Raw genomic sequence first — 8,870 nt, 5'->3', positions numbered from 1 at the left:
AGCATTACCATCGGAATGACACAAAGCTGGGAGAGCAAACCAAATGACAAACAGAATCTGGTTTTCAGAGGCCAGTGTGTGTTGAAGAGAAATGATCTGAAGCCAAAGTTGGCCTCCTTCCAGAAATTCCTCCTGCTGCACTGTTAGCACAGCCCACCAAAGGGCGGGGGGTAGGGGTGGGCAGATGAACATGGAAGGGGGGACAGGACCGCAGGGAGAGGGGAGTCGGGGAGGAAGCATGATTGATCGAAAGACTTGGTCTCTACAGCAAACAACAGTCATATGTAAAACCAAGTCGTGGAGAAAAGCTTTGTGAAAAATGGAGCTTTTTCTGGATCATTAGGGAAAGTCATTGCTAACCTCAGCATTTGACATGCAGTTGGTGTTGTGCAGTTGAAATGCATGATGGTTGGATTTGAGAAGAACAGAGGAGGGGGACAGTGGCCTAAGGGGAGACCTCAACTGTGTAAAGAGCCTGTACATTCTGCAAAGGGAGGCTTGAGCTCGTGGGAGGGGGAGGGGAAACGTGGCTTGGTCTCTAGGCTGAGAGGAAGTCAAATCGGTGTCCCAGCTCGAGAAATCAGGGTGATGTCTGCGGAAGCAGGAGATGCATCCGGCACCTGCAGGGCTCAGGACGAATCATCATCAAGACAGAGAATAGATGCGGGGCCAGGCAGACAGAGCAGCAGGGAGGGGGAGCTAGCAGGGCTCCCCACAACTACCCCGTGTCCTGGTTGACAGCCCAGTGAGCTGAGAAGGATGGAGAGATTTCTTACCCACCACTCCACCCTGTTAGCTACCACCTTTATTGACCTCAGAAGGTTTCACTTCGTCTCAGCTTGGCCGGATCCCACTTTCTCGGCTCAGAAAGTGGGTGGCCAGAAACAGAAGAGAACAACGATGCAGAGTTCCCTCGATCTGCAGCCTTTCTGAGTCCCAAATCACTTCCAAATGCGGCAGCCCAGTGGAGCGCCAGGAGATCGTGCTGCCTGCAGCGACGGCACATTGAGACGTGATGAATCGATGAACCGGTGGGACCCCAAGGCAGCTGTGCCAGCGGAGCGGGCCAAGAGGCTGTCACTGCTGGGGGGAGCTGGGATGCCGTCGGGGGAGGCCAGGTTTTCACACCCTCCCGGCCCAGGCCCGCACTCTTGGCAGGGGTGGCTTCCAACGGGTGAGGACTGGTGTCTGGCTCTGGACAAGCTGCAGAAGACCAAGTGTCTGAAACAGACGTGGATCCAAGAGCGAGGAAGATGGAAGTGGCAGAAAGCGAGTCCCACCAGCTGCCTGGGACCCATTCCTAGACATCACATCTGGGGAGACATCACATCTGGGGCAGCTGCTGGCCTCAGAGAAGCATGTGTGAGCACAGATCAGCCCGGCTGCCCGAGAAGGCAGCCCTGCCCATCTCCGTAGCTTTCAAGGAAGGGAGAGAGGCCTGGGGGCCGAGTCTGCAGCCACCAGTGCCCAAGGGCTGCAGCCCTCTCTCTCCACCCTCCATGACATCTCATCTGCAGGACAGATGAGGGTCATCCTGTGTGCATTCACTGGGTGGGCTATTTAGTGTGTCCAGGAGGGGTTTGAAAGCAGAAATTCTTATAATGCAAAACGTGTCTTCACCTTGGCTTCTCTGAAAGCTGGGTGGATTCCTCTCACCCGCCCCCCACGATGATTTCTTTCCCGTGGAGGTGGCCCTCTTCAAAGCCAGCGCTGCAGGGAGAAACAATGGTCTGGAACTGGCTGAAACCTCTGTCAGGCTCTTTTTATTTTAATCTCCACGTTCTGTGGGAGGAAGGCAGCCTTCCAGTCTCACTCCCGTCACTCACTCCTAAGCCAGCCCTGAACAGATGATTAACAACCCAGCAAAATGGGAGTAACCCTCACCTGCAAAATGCGAGCAACAGTGACCACGGATGCAAGAAACACCAGCCATGAGGAATTTGCAGGTCAGTGGGATTTTGTTTTGTTTTTTTTAATGTTTATTTATTTATTTTTGGCGCATTGGGTCTTTGTTGCTGCACGCGGGCTTTCTCTAGCTATGGTGAGCAGGGGCTCCTCGTCGTTGCGGTGCGCGGGCTTCTCATTACCGTGGCTTCTCTTGTTGCAGAGCACGGGCTCTAGGCACAAATGCTTCAGTAGTTGTGGCACACGGCCTCAGTAGTCGTGGCTCGCGGGCTCTAGAGCGCAGGCTCAGTAGTTGTGGCACACAGGCTTAGTTGCTCCACAGCATGTGGGATCTTCCCGGACCAGGGCTTGAACCCATGTCCCCTGCATTGGCAGGCGGATTCTTAACCACTGCGCCACCAGGGAAGCCCAGGTCAGTGGGTTTTTAAATCGTCATCATAGACCTAGTCTATTGACAGAACACGGGATTTTTTTTCAGAGCGAAGCTCAAAACTCTTGAAAGATAAATAAATGGAAGGCATTGAAACGTAGTTAAAAGGAGCATCTTTGTCGTGATGGTGATACGGATATATCTATTCCAGTTGAGTGACCTAAAGCTCTTGAAAATTCAATATTTCTTTCATTCTCAGTAAATAAATCGTGTTTCCTTTCTCTTCCCTGTAAGCGTGCACCATAAACCAGCCCATTCATTCCTCTGTTGTGCCATGAAGAGGTCCAGAGGGGACATGATTGTACATAGATTGAAAGAGCTTACCGCATCATTTTTTTCCCTGTTCGATGGTGCATTTTGGAAACGTTTGCAATCCATGCAAACAGACTGCCCACCCATCCTTGAGGGTGCTTGGCGAGTCCCATGCCCTCAGCAGGTGAGAAATGGTAGGTCCTCAAAGGCTCTCATAGACACAAACATAACTTGCACACGCTGTCATTTTTCTGAACGACTGAAGTGGACATTCATCATATTTTCTGGTCTGACTCTTCTAAGAAGACTGAACATTCCTTGTCTCCTTTTGACTTACCAGTACATATACTTATAGCCTCTCATTTAAAATTTTTAACCATTTTAACTTATGGTAAAAGCCAATTTTCTCAGTACACGGTGGTATGAATTTTGATACATGCACAGTCATGTAACCACAACCTAATCAGGATGCCCCTTCTTTTCTTTCAGGGAACACTCATAAACATGGCAAGTCTCTGGCTGTAGTGATTCTTTGGAATAGTCTCCTTCAGTTCATCTTGTACCTGGAGAAACAGAGGCTACACGAAGGTCGTGGAACTTTTTTGCTCAAAAACAGCTTTTGAAGTTCAGTCTTGTGGAATGTTTACTATCTTCACGGGACAAAGTAGATTCCAGGGAAAGAAGTTAAGTAAGGTGTGAAGTGGAGGAAAGGCTGTGTCAGCAAATGAAATTGTCCTTTTGCAACATGAGTTCAAAATTTAAATGTTGCACACAGCTGGATGGTAAGGTCAGGCTACACTGATGCTGACTAGAGCCTGGATGCTACAGCCAAACTCCCTGGGCTCAAGTTTTTCTTTTCTATTCTTTTTTCAGCTTTACTGAGGTACACCTGCTATAAAAAATTTTTAAAAATAAAAAAAAAAAAACCTGTATGTATTTAATGTATACAATGTGATGATTTATCTGGGTTCAAACTTAGTTGCCACTGTGCAACCTTGGACAAAATGCTTAACCTCCCTGTGCCTCAGTTTTCTCATCTGTAATATAGGTTATAATTGCATCCGCCTCATAATGGCATTGTAAGGATTGAATAAGGACTAAGACACATGGTAGGCGGTCAATAAGCGTTAGCTATTATCTTCATTATTACAGTACTGCCAAGGAATCTTCTTTTCACGCGTATGATTCCATTTCAGACGCGTAAGCCTGGATCCAGTCGCTGTGAAAATAACACCAAAAGTCAGGAGCGGAGAGTTTGCCTCTGACTTCAGGCAGCTTTTTAGTGTAAAGTCTATCATGTAAGAGGGCTGGTGGGGAAAATCACAAAGCTTAGCTCCAGGGTGGACAGGAAACTGATCTTACCTGGAGTGGAGACAGAGCTGGCCAGGCAAGCGCTCAAGGATGCCACGGGACACGGTTCCACCTGGGGGAAACCATTCCTCCCACTCCAGCACTGGAATGGGGGGCCGAGGAGGGCGCCTCTGAGGCAGGGGTGCTCTGTGCTGCCTAAGATGCTGGCTTTGGACGGAAGGCAGGGCCCCTGGGCACGGACACGTCACAGCCCTATTCAGGACCTCAGGCTTGCTGGCCAAAGTGTCCCACTGTTCTGCTATCTGTTGCAGTGTAACTGACCATCCACACTTAGGGATGTGAAACAATGTGCATTTGGTCCTGCCCAGAGGTTCTGTGTGTCAGGAGCCTGGACGGGGCCGAGAGCAGGTGGCTGGTGTCTGCCCCTCCATGTCTAAGGAGTGACGCCAGCCTCAGGAGGCTGGGGTCCCCTGGAGGCGTCTTCACTCCGTCGTGTGTTGCTGGGCTGGGATGACTCTCCATGTGGCTTGGGCTTCCACACAGTGTGGAGGCCTCAGAATGTCTGTCTGTTCGACCTGTGGCTCAAGGCTCTGTGCCCCCGTGGACGAGTGGGAAGCTGTGTGGCCTGTGATGACCTCATCTCAGGAGTCCCGTGGCGTCAATCCCCTCACCTACTGTAGGTCACAGGTGAGAGCATTGGATCACAAGCCCACCTGGGTTCCGGGAGAGAAGACATAGACCCCGCCACTCTGTGGGAGGAGGGTTAAAAATCCGTGACCACATTTAAAAATATCCGTACCTGCCCTTATGAAGTTTACAGCACTCTAAACAGACATTAGTAAATAATTTTTTTTCCTCGTCCCCCTCCCCTTAGCCTCTAAGAGGCAGGGGGTTCTCCCCTCATTGACTCAAGAACCCCCTGTCTCTTACTAGCACTACAGGGCAGCCCCGGCCCCGGCTCCTAGTTGGTCCTCAGCCTGGTTCCTTGCCCTGTGGTTCTCCTGGCATTTTCCCCTTGCCATGCTGTAAGTTCCCCACCACACTCTTAGCTACATTCTTGTGACTGTTCTACAATAAAGCTGCAAATTCTTTAACACTCTGTCCATTGAGAGGTGGCACCTCTATCCTCTCTTGAATCTGGGCAGACTTGTGGCTCCTTTGATCCATAGATTATGGCTGAAGTGAGGTTATGTGACTTCTGAGTCCAGGTTATAAAAGACCATGCGAGCTTCCGCCTAGTTTCACTGGAATGTTCCCTGTTATAGCCACGCGCTGCCGTGTTAGAAGTCACATGCACCTGAGGCAGCATGTTGTGAAGAAACCCAAGCCACACGGAGAAGCCACACGTGGTACTCCGAGCAGCAGACACGAGAGTGGAGACGCCTTGAGATGATTCCAGGCCCCAGAAATCTGAATCTTCCCAACCGAGACCTCAGACATCATAGAACAGAGACACGTCATCCTCCCGGTGCCCTTCTGAGCTCCTGACCCACAGAATCCTTGAACATAATACGATGGTTAGTGTTTCGGGCCACTAAGTTTTGGGATGGTTTGCAGGGCAGCAACAGTTGATTTGAACAATTGTCACCCGTGCTCGGGCATGTGAGGACTGGGGCTCCCTCTGTGCCACACGGGAAGATCGGGAGAGTGAACTCAGCCATCTTTTGGCCACCCGGGCGTTCCACGGCTGCACCTTTCATGCAGCCACCAAGCCGCCCTACATGGTGGTCTCCATCCAGCATACACGGCACTATGGGGAAAGGTTAGCTTTAACCCTTCCAAATATCCAAATATCCAAATATGCTTGCCGGATTTGGGTTCAGGAGTGGAAAGCCAGAACACGTGCACATCTGATGACCTGTTGCTCCCCATCATTCCCAGGCTGACATATGTACCATCTCTTTATCTTCTTTCCCTGTGGCATGGACTTCCGTTGTATCCGGTCTCGGGATTCCCTCTGCCCCCGATTTACAGTAAAACTTCACGATGTTGCACACAGAGTTAGGATCCTGATGTGCTAAGGCAGCTAAAGAAACTTAGAACCTACCTTTGTCTCTCCCCAAAGCCTGCTTCTCAGCATCAGAGTCGGGAACTCCAGAACGTCTTCCCTCACACATCAAAACACTGACTCTTGTCTTGCATCCTGGCTGTAACAATTTGAAGCCTCCCTCAGGCTAATGGACGCTTGCAGACCTGGGAGGAAATCACAAAGACCAAAGCCGCTGATATATTCACAAATTTCAACATATATAGATACTCAGACTGCAATATCTCCAGTAATAATAATAATAATACCTCATGATGTGAATTGTACAACTTGAAATGAGATTTCCCCTACAATGTCTCATTTCTGTTTCGCAGCCCTCCTGTGAGCGAGTAAGGGTGATCCTCATTACTGACCAAGAAACCAAGCCTCAGAGAGGTTCAAAGGCTTGCCTATAGCCACACAGCAGACAAGTGAGCAAGGGAGAGTCAAGCCTTTTGCCCTTTATAATATATGATAAAAGAGTCACTGAAATGTGCAGTGTTTCGTGGTCTTTTTTATCTGGGGTTTCTGAGCATACCAGAGATTAAAGGGGATGAATAGGAAGATGGCAGCAGAGTGGCATGATCCTTTAAACCCTCCAGCCCTCCTCATCAAAAAACATAGAGCAGGGCTTCCCTGGTTGCTCAGTGGTTGAGAGTCCGCCTGCCGATGCAGGGGACACGGGTTCATGCCCCGGTCCGGGAAGATCCCACGTGCCGCGGAGCGGCTGGGCCCGTGAGCCATGGCCGCTGAGCCTGCGCGTCCGGAGCCTGTGTTCTGCAATGGGAGAGGCCACAACAGTGAGAGGCCCACGTACTGCAAAAAACAAAACAAAACAAAACAAGAAAACGTAGAGTAACTAAAATAGAGAAACAAAAATCCCGCAAACATCAGTGGATGGAGACAAACCGTCCAACAGGGTCTGAGAGGTGTCAGCTCCTGTGCGTGAGGACGAGCGGAAAGTGAGGGCACATCTGACGGCCCAGAGACAAAGTGACCCTTCAAACCAGCAGCTGAAACTGGAGGCACGTGTGTTCCCCAAGGTGCTTAGTTGGTGTCCCAGGGGCTGGAGCCGGGGAGACCAACAGGCTCTCAAAACTGACCCCTAAGCTCAGGCTTATCCTGAGGGTAAGCTGCAGGGGTGATGGTCCCGCCTGGATGGACATTCGTGAGAGAGGAAAGGAAGGGAGGCCCAGACCCTGCGATCTCTGAGATCAGCGGCCAGGCTGCTTACTCCTCACACCAAAAGTGCAAGAGGCCGTCTGAGCCAGGAGACCATATAGACTACCCTAAGCCCCGCCTCCCTTCTAAAAGTTCCAGAAATCTAATTCAAAATGAAAATGAGAACCAAAAAATGCCCCAGGTCAAATCCTTTACAACATTATTATAAGAAAACAGAGAAGACAGAGAAGACAGACGGCGAAGGGAAGGGAGCACTTCCTCTGTGGCACCTCTTTCTGGAGTACTTTCTGCATCAGCACGAGAATTTCGCAATAAATTATGATGATATTCAAGGGATAATGAATGCATTTTCAAAGCCTAAAGAAAGGATAAGTAAGAGTTAAAAATTCCTCAGGACTGTGAACTTTCTCCTGGAACTACAGGAAGGTAGCTAACTTCTCAAAAGACACAATTTCCAAGAAGCATGTGTGACCAAGAGCCAGGAGTATCCTCAGACTCATCCGACCTCAGCCACACTCAGAAACAGGAACCAGTCCCTTGGGCCACGTCCACACAATCGGGGGAGGGGAGGTCTCTGTGTGTGCGTGCGTGTGTGTGTGTGCATGCACGCGTGAGTGTGTGTGTGCGTGCATACGTGTGTGTGCGTGCATACGTGTGCGTGTGTGTGTGCGTGCAAACGTGTGTGTGAAGGAGGTTGCAAACCCAACATCAACAACACTCTCTGAAAGATGAAACAAAGACGATTCCCCGATTTCAACCCAGCCTGGGTGAACACTGGTACTTTGGACAGGGTGCCAGGTTGGGGATGAATGTGAACAGTCTGAACATGGACTCATCAGATCTCAGAGGTGACAGAAGCAGCCAGAACTGTCCATCCACCAGGCGACCTGAGACTGGAACTGGAGGCGATAAGAAGGCCTCCTGCCTGGGGCTGATGGCTCTGCATTTGCTGTTTGAAATGCTTCCAATTTTTTCTGAATTTGGGTTCGACAGTGAAGTCGTGTGGGAAGAGGGGCATGGACCAGGGGCCGGGAGGCTCGTCACACGCGTGGTCCCCCAGCCCATGGCCCCCTGTCCCCGGCTCCTGCCATGGCCAACACCTCCTCCCCAGGGGGCGATGACCTGGTCTCAACAGGGGCACTGGAACAGGGCGAAGTCAGGGTCAGACACACCCCGTCAGGGTGTCCGGGCAGAGCGGCAGCCGTCCACCCCGGCTGCAGCACCATACACACTGGGTGGGTGACTTGGCGGGACCCGACCCACCATGTCCCTGTATCAAGGATGTTGTAATCACTCGGGCTTCACCCATCTGCTGTTGGGGGGAGGGCCAGTGGGAAGGGGACATTAACTTCCCCGCCCGCAGTTGGGGCCCCACGTTTTTATCTTGCACCAGGTGCCACAAACTATGTCGCCAGCCTTGCACACACTCTGGTCCGTATCAGTTTGGAGGCTTTGTCACAAGTAGCCCATAGCTAATAGAACCTGAGAAGGTTCTAATAAGACGCTTCTTTCCGTAAACTAGAGCAGATTTGAGCTGGTTCCTTTCACTCGCTTGCTTTCCTAGAGAAGGAGGGACAGGGGTGGAGGCATCCTGCCTGGTGACCTTGGAGAGCTGCAGCTGAGGTCAGAGAGGGGTGGGTGATCTGGGCTGGGCACACATGATTTTGGTGATTTGGGGGAGTGGAAACAGAGTGGAAATCAGATAGGAAAGGGGTGGGAGGATGTCAGAGTAGAGGCATGCTTGGAAGCAGAAGGAGGGAAAGA

Source organism: Lipotes vexillifer, unplaced genomic scaffold, assembly GCF_000442215.2.
Source record: "Lipotes vexillifer unplaced genomic scaffold, Lipotes_vexillifer_v1.1 scaffold365, whole genome shotgun sequence".
Classification (NCBI taxonomy): domain Eukaryota; kingdom Metazoa; phylum Chordata; class Mammalia; order Artiodactyla; family Lipotidae; genus Lipotes; species Lipotes vexillifer.
This window is presented reverse-complemented; position numbering follows the sequence as displayed.